Here is a 16285-nt window from a genome sequence, read left to right as displayed (position 1 = left end):
CGCTGTACTTGTGTTACAATTCCTGTTTAAAAAATAGACCTCTGCTTTTGTCCCAGCTGTACAGGATCCATCCTACCCTGGATTTCATGCAATGTCCTAGAGTTTCCTGGGCTATACATACAGGACAGACTCATCAAAATGACTTCTGCGAGGCTCTCTAGGCTGCATAGAAAAACCAGACATGGCTTTGCAGTGGACTTTATACACGGCTCTGCTCACAAGGTCTCAATCCGTGCTTCAGTGTTGGTGAGTCAGTGGGTTTGTTTTGTGGCGACGCTGTCCCGTTGCATCGCCCTGCTGTTCAATTTAACATCATTTGATTTGTCCAGTGCGGAGTTAAACATGATGAAGAAGCCCTGCATTGGAGAGCATCCTTTTGTCGCAAGCAGTAGCCTTGTTTTGTGTCTCCAGCAGTTGGATCTGCTTGCGGTGATTTTACGGTAGAGTGATTCTCCATAAAAATGACATCCAGAGAATGCAGGTTTTACATCTTCTGCGGCGGGTGATGGAGCTGACTGCTTTTCTCCACGTCTGGCTGAGGCTAGAGCCACTAAAAGAGTGGGGAAGCAGTCAAGATCCTTGGGAAACTAATCTCCTCCAGTTCAGGGGGCTTTTCTGACATTTCTGAGCCATGGTCCCAGCCTGGGAACCAGTTACTAATGCTGGTGGGCCACCAGGGCAGCAGCAGGGGCACTTCTTGGTGTGTGGGACTTACCTGCTTGCTGTTTAGAGACTGCAGGGCACCAAAACTTCCTTCTTCATGTTGATTTTGGTACGGTATAGTATGTGGTCAGCACAGAAATTGCCTAATTTTCATCTGTCAGAGCTGTGAACAGCGCTGCTGGCTCAGGTGGGATGTGTCCAGAGAAGCTGTGGCTTCCCCATCCCTGGAGGGGTTCAAGGCCAGCCTGGATGGGCGTTTGGGCAACCTGGTGTGGTGGGAGGTGTCGCTGCCCATGGCAGGGGGGTTGGAACTGGATGATCTTTAAGTACCCTTCCAACCTGAACCATTGTGTATCAGGAACAGTGTGGCGAGTAGAACTCGGGAGGTGATTGTCCTGCTGTATTTGGCGCTGGTGAGGCCCCACCTCATGTCGTTTTGGGTCCCTTACCACAAAAAAGGACATTGAGGGGCTGGAGTGTGTCCAGAGAAGGGCAACGGAGCTGGTGAGGGGTCTGGAGAACAAGTCTTATGAGGAGAGGCTGGGGGATCTAGGGGGTGTTCAGCCTGGAGAAAAGGAGGCTGAGGGGAGACCTTCTCACTCTCTACAACTACCTGAAGGAGGGTGGGGAGAGGTGGGGTCGGTCTCTTCTCCCAAGGAACAGGCAACAGGACAAGAGGAAACAGCCTCAAATTGCACCAGGGGAGGTTCAGGTTGGATATTAGGAAAAATTTCTACACTGAAAGGGTTCTTAAGCCTTGGAATGGGCTGCCCAGGGAAGTGGTTGAGGCACCATCCCTGGAGGTGTTTAAAAGACAGGTAGACATAGTGCTCAGAGACACGGTTTAGTGCTGGTTTTTTAGCAGAGTTAGCTTGATCGTTGGACTAGAAGATCTTAAAGGTCCCTTCCAACCTGGACAATTCTATGATTCAGAAAGCAGAAATTCTGCCCATCCGTCTCTGGTGGAGCCCCACTGCTCCCCAGAGAGGGGCTTCCTCCCAGGCCGAGCAAGTTTAGCCTGGGTGGGAAGCATGGGGCTGGCCCTGGACAGCAAGCAGCACCTCCTCCTGCAGAAGTCACAGCAGAGGAACTTGTTTGCAATTGCTATAAGGGAAGAAAAAAAAAAAGAAAATGAAAAATCTTGCTGTAGCAAACAGAAAATCTGTCGCTGGTGGAGGCTAACTCTTTTACTCCTGTTCCTTGTCTTGGTGTTTCTATTTAAAGAAATAAAAATATTTAGTGCCTGAGATAAGCATCCATTTATAATATTCTTGCAAAAGAACTATATTCTTTTCCAACTTTTCAGGGCACTACCCATAAAAAAAAAAATTGAATTAAATAAATATACCAAAGGAAAACAACACTGTTCTCTCTGGGGAATAATTTCTCTTGAAAATAGAAGATCATGCAACTGTCAAACGACTCTACCATCAGCCAATTTGAAAAATTCTTGAAATTCTTCCCCTTAATAGCTTGAGAAGAAATCATTTTATCAGAGTGAGGGAGAGATGAAGTGTAAGTAAGCTTTTTTAAAAAGCTGCATTCAGAAACTCAATCTAGGTCTGTCAGCCTAATTTAACAGAATTTCATCTTCCCGTGTGGATACAAAATATAAATATGTAATGTAAAAAGTAGGGATGGAACCCATCTATCAGATAATTTAGGTTATTATTTGTGTTTGCAGTAATTCCCTGACCCTTTATTAGATTTTTATCCTTTCTACTGCATAGCATGAATCTGAAGAGACGTTTGCTGTTTCATGGAATCATAGAATTGCCTGGGTTGGAAGGGACCTTTAAGATCATCTAGTCCAACCATCAACCTAACTCTGATGAAAAAACAAATCAAACCAAAAAAACCCTCATTATTAAACCATGTCTCTAAGCACTGTATCAACCTGTCTTTTGAATGCCGCCAGGGATGGTGCCTCAACCGCCTGTGGAACTTCCTATGTTCAAGTTTGTGCCCATTTCCTCTTGTCCTGTCCCTGGGCACCACTGGAAAAAGACTGGCCCCATCCTCCTGACACCCACCCTTCAAATATTTATAGGTGTTGATAAGATCCCCCCTCAGCCTTCTCTTCTCCAGACTAAAAAGCCCCAAGTCCCTCAACCTTTCCTCGTAAGAGAGATGCTCCAGGTCCCTCATCATCTGTGTAACCTTCTGCTGTACCCTCTCCAGCAGTTCCCTGTCCTTCTGGAACTGGGGAGCCCAGAACTGGACACCGTACCCAACCACACCAACGGAAATCATGACTTAAGCTTGTCTATCCCGTATTTAAAACTCATCATGAAGGAAGAATCTACCACCGCCCTTTCTCTTCTAGGTTTTTCTGCTCTCTGGCCTGGTTCTTGCTGCAGATTAGACCCATTGTCTAAACTACTACAGGTATGGGGGACAGATCGTTCCCTTCTTTGCAGCAGAGCAAACCTGAGAGTTCAGCTCTGTACTGATGGCCTTCAGCTAAGCAGTCCTAGTTCTTTCCAGCTTTCCTCCTAAATTTTGTAGGCTCCTGTGCTGAGTAGATGGCCTTTTTCCTATGGACAGGAAGAGAAGTGCACATCAGCTGGTGGTCATGGACTTGTCTTGCCGACCGTATCACTCTCTGTATCATAACGTGATCTTTGCCTGATCCTTTCCTGAAGAACTGCTGTCTCAGCAATTGTTTCCATTTAATATTTCTTTCCTTGGCTGTTCCTGTCGAGTGTGGGATTTTACCTTTGTCTTAACTGAGTTCCCTCCTTTTATTTTATTTATTTTTTTTAATTCCCCTCCCCACCACCCCTTATTATTCCTCCAGCTTGTCACGAACATTTTGAATTCTCATCCTTCCCCACGGTGTATTTACAGCCCTTCCAGCTTGGTATCAGCTGTGAATTTAATCAGTTTGCTTTTTGTTCCCCTCATCCCAAGTCGTTAACAGAAGGGCTGAATAATACTGATTCGGAGACAAACGTCGGCACCCGAGGCAGGCTCTCCTCCCCGTTGGGAAGGGACTGGTTTCCAGACTCTGTACAGAGCTGATGGGAAATCTGCACCCAGTCTGGAAACCAGTGTGGAACCTGGAAACCAGGACTGTGATCAAGACCATTTGTTTTTTTCCCCCCAGCTTGTAAGATTTTGATGTGAGAGAGTAGTTAGGACACTTAGTAAAGTTAAGATAAACATCTACTACTTCTCTATATGCAAGAGACACATTATTGTCTCGAAGAAGGAAAATAAAAAGTTCCTGATGCTTTTTTTTATTTATTTTCCTTTCTGGCTTTCGGGCAAATGCAAAAGTTTGCCTCTTTTAGTGTTTTTTTTTCTGTGGCCATGACTCCTGAAATGAGCCTGACCTACTCTCCCTGAATCCTTGGACTTCATAGGAACCAAAATTTACTGTCCTGATCTCAATGCACCCGCGTTACCATTATTCCCCTGGGAGAGAAGTGTCTTTGAAGTCCTGCCTGATACAAAGTGCTGTCTGAAACCTTAGGCATCTAAAAACTAATGAAAAGCCAGCTTTATGTGCCCATCCCCACATTGTTGTATCTCCCTTCTGCCAGGAGAGTCGATGGGACCTGTTGTATTTTAATGTTACATCAGCTATGGAGAGTTGGGTGGAGAGAAACCTAATAAAGTTCAACAAGGGCTCTGCACCTGGGGAGGAATAACCCCCTGCACCAGTAGAGGTTGGGGGCTGACCTGCTGGAGAGCAGCTCTGAGGAGAAAGCCCTGCGAGTCCTGGTGGACAATAGGATGAGCATGAGCCAGCAATGTGCCCTTGTGGTCAAGAAAGCCAACGGCATCCTGGGGTGCATCAAGAAGATTGTGATTGTCCCTTCTACTCTGCCCTGGGGAGGCCCCATCTGGAGTCCTGTGTCCCATTCTGGGCTCCCCAGTTCAAGAATGATAGGGAAGTCCACTGACAGGACAAGAGATAACGGGCACAAACTTGAACATAGGAAGTTCCATCTAAACATGAGGAGGAACTTCCCTACTTTGAGGGTGCCAGAGCACTGGAACAGGCTGCCTGGAGAGGTGGTGGAGCCTCCATCTCTGGAGACATTCAAAACACACCTGGATGCCATGCTATGCAACCTGCTCTGGGTGATGCTCCTCTGGCAGGGGGTTGGACTAGATGATCTCCAGAGGTCCCTTCCAACCCTATGTCATTCTGTGAAGGTCTTGGTTACTCCCATGCCCAACAGGAGACAAGAAGCCTCCTCTTAGCACTTAAATTCTTGCAGGCACCAAAGGCTCTGCTTTGCACAAGAGCAAGTGAGAGGTCAGCAGAAGCTGAGAGCAACCGTGTTTTATGAAGACAAAAGTCCACCTGCCTTTGATAGTCAAAAGCAGCTCCTGCTCTGGTAAGAGCCCAGCTGCTTTTGATGAAGTCAAGGCTCAGCAGCATCTGGGAGCATCAAGGCTTCTCGTCCTTGAAGAGTGCAGGAGAGCGGATTGAGTTCCTGGAGGCTTTCTCAAAGCAGGTATTTCACCCCAGATGTTGTGCTATGATACTATTTAAAAGAAAAAGAAAAAAGTATGGCTTACTGTTGGATTTTCTTTGAAAACTGGGCAGAATAGCTCAGGGTCTGAACCTCCAAGTGCATTTCAAAGCACTTTGTGGTAAAAACCATTGTATTTGTATCTTTCAGAACAGCAGGGGGGGGAAAAAAAACCATACATTTTTTTTGTCGAGTAAAAATTGTTTCCCTTGTAAAGTGGCCCCCCACCTTTTTAGCCATATTCCTTCTAGTGGGCTGATTTTTGTAAGCATAACTGAAACCCTGGGAGACTAATGAGGTTTAACACTCTGTGTTAATTATATCCACTTTTGTTGTCTCAGTGAAAACACGGGATCCTAAATCCTGTTTACCATCTGAAATTTGGCGGGTCCCAGCCCCTGGGCTGACCTTAACGTCTCTTAGTTTCACGCGGCGTTTGTAAGCCTGGGCAGGTATTTAAGTTCCCCCACGGAGAACGGGTTTGGAGATCAGATGCTCAGGGATTAGGAACACAGGAGGCTTTTTTACCTTGTTTAAAATCATTTTGACATTTTAGTGCAAGTCATTAAGATTGTTTTCCTGAAGTGTCAAATGGGCCACAGTATGGGTGAACCATTTCTGGGGAAATCAAATGAAAACACTTTAATTTCTAAATGACTCACCTTTTAAGAATTTTAACATAAATATTTTGCATGCTCTGAATTTTCTACCTGTGTTTTCATCTGAATTCCTCCCCTGGGAAGATTAATTCTAAACTAAGTAAATAATAAAAGTCAGCGGCCATTCTGTGGGAATCATAGAATTGTCCAGGTTGGAAGGGACCTTTAAGATCTTCTAGTCCAACCATCAACCTAACTCTGATAAAAACCATCACTAAACCATGTCCCCCTGTCTTTTGAACACCTCCAGAGATGGTGCCTCAACCACTTCCCTGGGCAGCCCATTCCAAGACTTGATAACCCTTTCAGTGTAAACATTTTTCTTAATATCCAATCTGAACCTCCTCTGGTGCCACTTGAGGCCATTTCTTCTTGTCCCATCACCTATGACTTGGGAGAAGAGACCGACCCCACCTCTCTCCACCCTCCTTTCAGGGAGTTGTAGAGAGCGAGAAGGTCTCTCCTGAGCCTCCTTTTCTCCAGGCTGAACACCCCCAGCTCCCTCAACCTCTCCTCATAAGACTTGTGCTCCAGACCCCTCACCAGCTCTGTTCCCCTTCTCTGGACCCACTCCAGCACCTCAATGTTTTTTTTTTTTGTGATAAGGTCCCCAAAACTGGACACAGCACTTGAGGTGGGGCCTCACCAGTGCCTAGTACAAGGGGATGATCACCTCTTGGGTCCTACTCACCACGCCGTTTCTGATACAGGCCAGGATGCTGTTGGCCTTCTTGGCCACCTGGGCGCAGTGGGGGAGCAAGTAGGAGTAGTGGCTTCTGTCTGGAGACACCCTTGGTGCTGTTTATATTTGAATTTGCTTCCTTTTTTTCTTGGTGGTTGTTTCTTTTTTTCCCTTTTAACCATGCAGAAGGTGTCAGGTCTTAGCATCTCCACAGAGATGCAGCGTGGTCCTGCGGGTTCTGATTTCAGACCAGGTGAATCCCATTAGTTCCGACCCAGCAGCACAAAGGATTTGAGCATCTCCGAAGCCGGGTGTTTGGCTGCAGAAAAACCAGAGGATAGAGAGGAGGGAAAAACACGTGAAGGGATTGTGTGCGTTAATAACCCAGGCTGAGAATGCCACCTGCCTACAGAAAGGTTTTCAACTCACAGGGCATGGAGTTCTTAATAGTATTCCATTAGATATAATGAGGTGTGCCGGTGCGGATTTCCCCCATGAAGTTAGTACACATTTGTACAAAATAAGGCTCCTGCTGGGGTGTTTTTATGAATGTGGAGTCTTTCGGTTCCAGTTAAATAGGATAAGCAGCTGTTTTCCAAGGCACGCGGAGAAATCCTTGGATTGGTTGTTTTTCCTACCCTCAGCGTTAGGATGCCTACAAAAAAAAGGAAAAAAGAATAAAACCACAGAAATATTTCACTGTGGTCTTCCTGAAGGGAATGCTTCAGAAACCGTTCTAATAGATGCAGGGAAAAACAATGAGAAAAAACCATTTTCTTTGTTCTTTTATTTTGTTACAAACCTTCCATCTCCAGCCTACAGGTTTCCCTCCCATGAGTTGTCATCTGTTTTGTCACTCACAAGGCTTTATTCCCCAAACCTGCAGATGTTATTAAACCTGAGGATTATAAGGTTATGTAGTAGGTGGTAGAAGCCAGATACAGATTGGCTGTTTTTATTAGAGGATTACCAAATTCTGTTAATAGGCGTGCGCCTGAGTCATTCCCCTGGAAGCTCTGCTGTGCTTGTTATGAAACTTCTCATTCTGAAGCAGGTATGGAGTTGCACCTTAGCAATGTTCTCTGACTACACTGAGGATAGGTCACATTTGTGATTGTAGAATCATAGGATGGTTTGGGTTGGAAGGGACCTTAAAGATCATCGAGTTCCAACCCCCCTGCCCTGGGCAGGGACACCTCCCACCAGACCAGGTTGCTCCAAGCCCCATCCAGCCTGGCCTTGAACCCCTCCAGGGATGGGGCAGCCACAGCTTCTCTGGGCAACCTGTTCCAGTGTCTCACCCCCCTCACAGGAAAGAATTTCTTCCTGAGATCTTATCAAAATCTCCACTCTTTCAGTTTGAAGCCATTATCCCTTGTCCTATGGCTCCACTCCCTGATCCAGGGGCCCTCCCCATCTCTCCTGTAGCCCCTTGAGGGACTGAAAGTGGCTCTAAGGTCTCCCTGGATTCTTCTCTTCTCCCTCCCAGTCAGACCCAGTACACCTGCCAGGCTGGATGCTGGCATGGCCCCATACTGGAAGGGAAAAGAGAAAACAGATTTGTAAGTTGCAGCTAATGTGGTTTGCAATTCCAAGAGGAAAGTGAAAGGTATTGAGTAAGGACTGTGTTTTGTGCTCTCAGGTACACCTTTCCTTCTGCTGCAGGGCTGAATTACTGCTGCTCTGATAATAAAGTCCACTTGATTTGTCTGAGCAGACTCCTAATCGCTTAATAAATCACTTGAAAAGTTATTTGGTGGAGTGGCAAATTATTAACTGGCTGGAGATCCAGCAAGCAGCAGCTGTTTCCTACTAGAAACCTGACTGGGAGAACTGGCCCAAGGATGCCCATGTTCACTGCCAGAACCATGATTTTTTTTTTTTTCCTAAATTTTAAAGTTATTCCCCACTTGTGTCCACAGGGAAAGGGAAAAAATTTGGGTCTATGTATATAATTTTGAAGTGTAATTAGTGGCATAAATGAATGTTTGCTATTCATACTATATTTATGTATTTCCTAGCTGTGAATTAGTCATACGGATCCTGCTCCACTCTCAATCTATTCATCTATTTGAGGAGTTCTGATTATTCAGTTTATTAAAATCCAGTTGTATGTTTCTGCCTTGATTATGGATACTTACTCATGTTTCTGACTAGATCTAAAGAGGCAGGGTAATATTCTTAGCAGAATATTAGGTGCAGTAATATTAAATCAAAATATTCTTTTGATTTAATGGATAGTTTTTAATTTCAAGATTGCTCTCACAATATCCAACTGGGTGGGGCTTTTAAAATTAGCTTTGGGAGAGTTCAGCTAGAATTCCACTATGAAATTTGGATTTTTTTTTAAAAAAGCACATCAAAAATTAAATCTCTCTGTAAGGTAGAACAGAGGATGCACGCCATGTAATCACGTAGTTAGAAAGTTCCTCGTTATAGCCATATAGTCTCATTTTTCCAGGCAACAGAAGAGAATCTCTGTGTTCTGGATGCTTCTGGTGTGGTGTGACTACATCCTTTGATAATTGCTGCATGAAGCTTCATCAAAGAACACTGTCACATCACAATAGGAAATGGGGTCCTGAGATTAAAAGGCAGATTTGGATTCTGGATGTGTTTTAGACATAGAATAAGCCGTCTCACCTCCTCTTACCTCCAATTTGCCCTTCTTCCAAACGTCCATAACGATGACTCACTTCCTCAGGAGGGTACTTTGAGGCTTGGATGAAGTCTGAGGAGTTGTTTCTGACCCTGAGAAAATTGATGTCAGAAGTTGCAATATTGGAATACTAATCTTTCGAGGCCTGGATAAATAATTGCTGGCAAATTTAAAGCTATTTTATCTGCAATTTTTTGGGCCCCCTCTCTAATATTCTTTGAATTAGTAGAGTCCAAACTCAACACAGACAACAGAGGAGAGAGTGGACACTGCTTGCTTAAGTAAACAACAGCCAGAGCCCAAATTATTAGTAAATACCAAGGCTTCATTTAGGTTGAATAACGCTGCAATCCAACAAATAAATGAGCCATCAAGTTTGAATTTATGTAGCATACGAAACACATTAAAGCCATCTGACCATGACAAAGGCCTTTTCTGCTGTGAATAATGAGGCCAACGCATTATAATATCCTTTAGATGAGACATTAAACCCAAGGTCCTTTCTGTTTGTCTCTGGTGGCTGTCCAGGTGGAAGTTAAAGGCTCCATGGCATTTCACTAAAACCATGGAAAATCTCTGTCCCCCAATGGTATTTCTTTCCCTGTAAATAAATAGAAGAAATTAAAAAATTAGAATAGCCAAGGCTGTGTATGAGTTGAATATCATCAAGCAAAATGCCAATTTTCCTATCCGTGGGGACAATGGGGAAAGTTCTCTTATTTCAGTGAGAGCAAGGTCAGTGTCTCTGGTGCGATGGTAGGACTTCAAAACCCCTTTGGCATTTTGAGAATGTAAAGCACGGAAAAAAATGCTTCATTCTCCTCATTAACAAAAATTCTGCTGAAGAAGAACAAATCCCAGTAATATAGGATGTGTCTGTGCTTGAATAACCTTTACATGTGTCATTTCCAAGAAGAAATGGTTTGGAGACGAGCAGAAAATAATTGTGCCAGGCAGAATTTCATGCCGTAGCCTGTCCACCTGTGATGCACATCAAAAGTCCAGCTCCATTTCCAGCTTCTTTTGCATAACCCCAATGATTTTGTGTCGCTTGAGGTATTTTAGCTACACCTTTAGTTTGATATAAGCCTCGATGTGTATTTATCTATCTATTTTCCGAGTGGAAATCTGGCTCTTGCTCCCCTGAGCCTGCATCTTAGCTGTGTAGATTCACACCAGTGTTCCTCAGCATTCATAAGGATACGGGATGAGGTCATGGAAAGGTAAATTTCAGAGTCCTCTCCTAGGTGTAGATCTATTATCTTATTGTTATCAAGATGACAGGGCTCACTCCTTTGAATTTAAAGGGATTAAAGAGAGGATAAGAGAAGCAGAAGACTCAGGCCAGAGCTGAGCTCCCTTTGCAGCACAGATGATGAAGCCTTTCATGAAGAGCTGACTGATGAATCTGGGCATCTTTCAATGTCCTGAATAATGAGCCGGTTCTTCCCTCTTGCCGAGAAACATATGGGATGTGAGGAAAATCAGCTGGAAACCCAGCCACGTCTCTCCCGTTCCCTACGGACGGAAAACCAGTGCCTTGTGAGGAAAGATGCTTTTGGGGGAAACCTCAGTTAAAGTAAGCTCAGCCTTTGTGAGTCTTATGCCCCTTCATGTTCTGCTCCCCTTTTATCAGCAGGAATGCCCCGGAAAGCTGAGGTTTCTTGTCCAACAGAGATGGATGCTGGCTGGGCTAAGGAATCTGCTCTGCTGCCTTTTTTCAACATATATCTGCTCGAAACTCCTGACCCCATGGAAACGTCCCAAAGGTCGTATCTTTCAGTTTCCAGTATTCCTTCATCTTTGAGAAAGACACTTTCCAAGAGAGGAGAAGGTGGTAAGAGGATAGCGATGTAAATATCTGTCCATGACACGCCTTAATATTGATTTCAGTGGCTTTAATTTCATTTATCCCCAGAATATTTATAGAAAGTTCTAATAACGAGGACTAAACCCACATTTTTTTCCTTTTCTTTATTTCCCATCTTTTTTTTTTTTTAATTCTTTTTCCAAAAGTCATAAAAGACCACGCTTTATCATGGATTTAATGATGCTTAAAGATGCAGGTTCTTCGTGGGCTTTGTTTTCAAAGTGTTTTCTTTATTTCCCATCTTTTTTTTTTTTTTCTTTTTCCAGAAGTCATTATAGACCACACTTTATGATGGACTTAATGACGCTTAAAGATGCAGGTTCTTCGTGGGCTTCATTTTCAAAGCATGAAGATCTTAGTAGCATAGACCACCTCGTGCAGGGAGGATGAAGGTCATTGAAGCAGCAAAGAGAGGCCGTGGCACAGGACAGGTCTGAATGGGCTCCATCAGTCTCGCTCCCCACACCTTAAAAGGTTAGGAAAAAACTTTCCCAGACCTTCCTATCCACAAAATTTATGTGTGCTATCCAATCCGTGTTACTTGTCTAAATGGGAAGGACTACAAAGAAGACATTTGAATATCAAATGGATTTTTAAACTATGCCTTTTCATTTGTGGCAATAATTAAAGATGTTATTCTAATCGAAGGGGCCAGATTCAGCCCGTGCTTCGTGACAGCCGCTTCGCACCAGGTCACCACAAGCCTTGGAAGAAGTGTTAAGTGGCCTTCAAAGCAACCAGTGGAGATTTCTTTGTGGTGGATCTCTCCTGGACGGGCACAGACAAGAATTTGTCCCCTCAAATTTAGCTCACTAACTTCTAAAACCAAAAAAATTTCAGTAATCTGAAAATTTTGTCTAATTTTCCACACGATCGTGTTTGGTATCAGTGTGACCCTTCCACAAATTACCTACATAGCTTTATTCTATACCTTAAAATATTTTCAACATATATTCAACTCAACAGGATTTTTTTTTTTTTTAAAGTTACTGATTCCTAACCTTCCTTTTTTTGTTTTTTACTTGCTGTCCAAAAAAACCTGGAGGCAGGGTGCTCACAGCATAGGGTCTGTGATACATGACTGGATTGTTTGGACTCCATCCAGCGGAGGGTGGTGATAGACATCTGCCCCAAAAGCAATTAACTGCGATGGATTTGGAGAGACAAAATAATCCAGTGGTCATCTACCACCTCAAGGAAGGGTTAGTGTTAGAAACAGCGTTGTTGTTTATTGTGATTTGGGGTTGTTGGGTTTTTTGGGGTTTTTTTCTGCTATTTAACTCACAGTTTTCAAGAATTAAGGGAAAAAAAAAAAAAATGCAAAATATTTTACCATCTAACATAGACAACAATATGTAGAGGTAATTAATAGGGACATTTGAAGGGAAAACAGGGTCGCACCATTAGCCCCTACTAAAACGCCTCCGAGTTGATGAATTATTTTAATGGGACAGAATGACAAAAAAGGGACTGTTTCACCTAAGCAGGGACAGCTGGTCCCTCTGACAAGGATGCATTGCTGTCTTGCGGAGCCTGCCAGCCAGCAAGGCTGAAATAATAGCGCCGAGAGAGGTGTGAACGCTCCTCGTTCACCTTAATTGAGAGCTAATATGAAGCCTAATTATGAGCACTTTGTATTAACTGCTTCCTGTCTGAAGGCAGGCACCTGATGCACAGCCTCCATCCCGCCCTTCCCAGCCCTGCCTTGATTTTCCAAACGCATCCCAATGCCACGATGTGTCAAACCGCATCCCATTGACAACTGCCCCCCCCTGAGGTTTTTGATATTATTTTTGATCCTATTTAGGGTGGTGAGTAGGACTCAGGAGGTGATTGTCCCCCTGTACTGGGCACTGGTGAGGCCCCACCTCAAGGGCTGTGTCCAGTTTTGGGCACCTTATCACAAAAAAAACATTGTGGTGCTGGAGCGGGTCCAGAGAAGGGCAACGGAGCTGGTGAGGGGTCTGGAGAACAAGTCTTGTGAGGAGAGGCTGAGGGAGCTGGGGGTGTTCAGCCTGGAGAAAAGGAGGCTGAGGGGAGACCTTCTCGCTCTCTGCAACTCCCTGAAAGGAGGGTGGAGAGAGGTGGGGGTTGGTCTCTTCTCCCAAGGAACAGGCAATGGGACAAGAGGAAATGGCCTCAAGTTGCACCAGGGGACGTTCAGATTGGATATTAGGAAAAATGTTTACACAGAAAGGGTTCTTAAGCATTGGAATGGGCTGCCCAGGGCAGTGGTTGAGGCACCATCCCTGAAGGTGTTCAAAAGATGGGTTGACATGGTGCTTAGTGACATGGTTTAGTGATGCAGGGGGTGGGGTGGGGGGTGGACTAAATGATCTTAAAAGTCCCTTCCAACCTGGACAATTCTATGATTCTGTGATTCTGTTCCCAGGAGCTTGGGACAAAATTTCCATCTGGGAAAGAACTTCAAAAAGCAGAACCTCCCCCTTGGGCGCAGCTCTCCAGGACCTTTAGGGGCTGCACCCCAAGAGAAATATCCCCCCCCAACCCTGTGCTGCAAACGGTGGGGTGCAGGAGCCGAGGAGCGGGGTCCATCCTCGAGCCAGCGAGAGCCACCAGCATCCCAGGACAGACGTGCCAGCACAGACCACACCAACCCGAGCCATCTGCCAGGATCCAAAGCACGGCAGGTGGGATTAGAGGATTTAGGCGACTAATTGCAGAATTTACTTTGGTACCGAAGCGTTTGTGCGAGGGGGAGAGAGGGGAGGGGGGATTAACACAACTGCCGGAGAGTTCTCCCAATTATTTGAAAGGTGGTTGTAAAACCGTCTGTTTTATCTCGCATCTCACCTGCTTCTGAGGACAAAAGTGCTTAAATTTGAAAATGCCAACAGGATGGGGATGGGGTGGCTCAGGGGATGGAGGCTAAGGCTGGCAGGGCTTCATTTGTGAGCCAGTGGAGAATGCAAGGCACTGCCCATTTGCTGGCTTTTGTGGACTGTGTTAAATCAGAGTGGGGAAACCACAGCCTGGTTCCAAAACAATTAAGAACCTGATCCTACTTCCACTTAAAAGAGTGGTCCAAGATTGAGGCTTAAAGCGCCACGTGGCAAATCCTCGGTGCTACTTTTAGCAAGTGTCCTGGCCGGGCTCATCCTGATGCTCAGGTTTGAAAGGAAAAAGTGGGGAGTATCTGGTGTCTCTCATTGGCATTAAAAAAAAAAACAACCAACCCACAAACCTACGTGGGAGGGAGGGGGAAGGAAAAAGAGGATGGAAAACAAGCTAAGAGAAAAAAAAACCGAAACAAAACAAAACACAAAAGAACAAACAAACAGAAAAACCGTGCCAAAACCAAAGCCTTTGGTCCCCTGATCAAACCAGCTTTGATCAATGCATCTATTCTCAGAAGCGCCCTATTTTAGAAAGCAGCTCGCTTTCTAACAAATAAAGAATTGCTCTGTGGTTTCTTTCCAAAGCTTAAATTCAGCTTTCTAGAGTAAGATGAAAAGCTAATTTTCTTGAAGTTTAACATATTTGTGTAAGCATGTCAGGTGAAATAAATGACATTGATATTCAGTGTGTATATAGGTGGCACCAGCTCCCAAAACTCTATCTCTTTTTCATCTTACTGGAACATTAACTTGTGCTCCTGAGGGCTATGCGGCATGCAGAGTGAGAGTGCGAACTTAAGGATAATTTATCATAGCTCTCTCCTGTGTATCACTCTCTTTCCCTCAACTTTTCCATATCAGAATACAGAATAGAGGGATTTTACTTGTGCCTCGGCTGCCTCTGATGGCATCCAGGGTAGGGTCTCACTCAAAAGAGATATCTGCATCCTTCAGATTGACTTCTCAGCCTTGGTAAGGAGATGCGTGGACATCCTACCATAACAACTGCTTCAAAGGAAGCTTAAGAATTGGTCTTTTCAATAACCATAGTAACAGTAACATATATCAAGAGCTGTAGGAAGGGCAGAAGTAAGGGATAGGAGCTGGTGACAGAGAGGACCAAGGAGCATCATTCTTTACTCCTCCTTCAACCAGCTGTGAGCAGCAGCTCTGGAAAGGCTTGGACTCTCTTTTCATTATGCATCTGTACACTGGTCAGGGTGACAGAGGTGTTTGTTCCTCTACTACAGGTGCTATCTGAATAAGCACAGCAATTAACAAGAGAATAGAAACGTAATTTTAATGACATCGTAGAGTATGTGGCGCTGGCACCCAGTTTCCCCTTTTCATATTGATAGTGATAAATTACTCTGTATGAATCACTTAAACTTACAGGTACTGATCTCTTCTCCCTGGTGTCCAGGGTTAAGACACGTGGGAATGGTTCAAAGCTGTGCCAGGGGAGGTTCAGGATGGACTTTAGGAACCATTTCTTTTCCGAGAGGGTGGTCTAACACTGGACCAGGCTTCCTAGAGAGGTGGTCAATGCCTCAAGCCTATCAGTGTTTAAAATACATTTAAGGACAATGCCCTTAACCACATGCTTTCACTTGGTCAGCCCTGAAGTGCTCAGGCAGTTGGACCAGATGGTCATTGTAGGTCCTTTCCAACTGCAACAGCCTATCCCAGCCTATTCCATAAGTTACCTTTGAAGTAGTGCTCAGTTTTGCAGTTTGGATTTACAGAAGAGGGAACTGAGGCACACGTAGGTTACAAAGACTTTTTCCTTGAGGAAAAAGACTTTCTCCCTTGAGGAGATGTCATCCAGAGTGCAGCAATTCCCCTGGAGGATCAAGAGCCAGGGTTCCTGTTTATCCATCTTTAGCTCTGTCCATATGAGGAAAAGGCAGAGCTTGGCACAGGAGGACACCTTGCAGATTTGCCTCTGCAGCCTTTACTTCCATCCATCCCAGAGCCAAACCACAGAAGAACAGTCATAGGCAGCTTGCAGAGCTGTCACCTGGAGGAAGTGTTGTTCAACAGAACGGGTATTTCCCAACAACCTGACTCTTGAAGCCTGAAAATTAAAAACAGGGAGTTGTGGAGTCTTTTAAACCCCAGAAGCAAGCACACAGAAAACACAGAAATCAGGAAGCACGAGCTACAGTCCATGAACAATATGAATATTAATACAAAGAGTAAATATAGGTTAAAAAAGATTCTTTTGGGGTTTTTTTGAAGTTGTTTTTATGTTTTTTAAAACAGAACAGATGACAAAAATGAAGAGGATGTGCCTCCAGAGGAGGAAAGGGATTTGGGTGGTAAATCCCAGAATCAGAAGGCCACGGAAGAGCCTGAAATCTTCAGAAGGCTGGGCTGAGAAGAACAATGCACGTGCCTCCAG

General features: G+C 44.6%; 1 long non-coding RNA gene across 1 annotated transcript; it reads left to right on the top strand.

Moving 5' to 3' along the window:
- Positions 1–4747: 4747 nt before the first annotated feature.
- Positions 4748–16275, top strand: LOC106885143. The gene is made up of 3 exons (XR_001411391.1): positions 4748–5135; positions 13416–13674; positions 16147–16275. It is a non-coding gene; the product is annotated as an uncharacterized LOC106885143 (long non-coding RNA).
- Positions 16276–16285: the final 10 nt, after the last annotated feature.

The sequence above is a fragment of the Calidris pugnax genome, unplaced genomic scaffold (genome assembly GCF_001431845.1).
Source record: "Calidris pugnax isolate Ruff unplaced genomic scaffold, ASM143184v1 scaffold49, whole genome shotgun sequence".
Taxonomy (NCBI): domain Eukaryota; kingdom Metazoa; phylum Chordata; class Aves; order Charadriiformes; family Scolopacidae; genus Calidris; species Calidris pugnax.
This window is presented reverse-complemented; position numbering and strand designations above follow the sequence as displayed.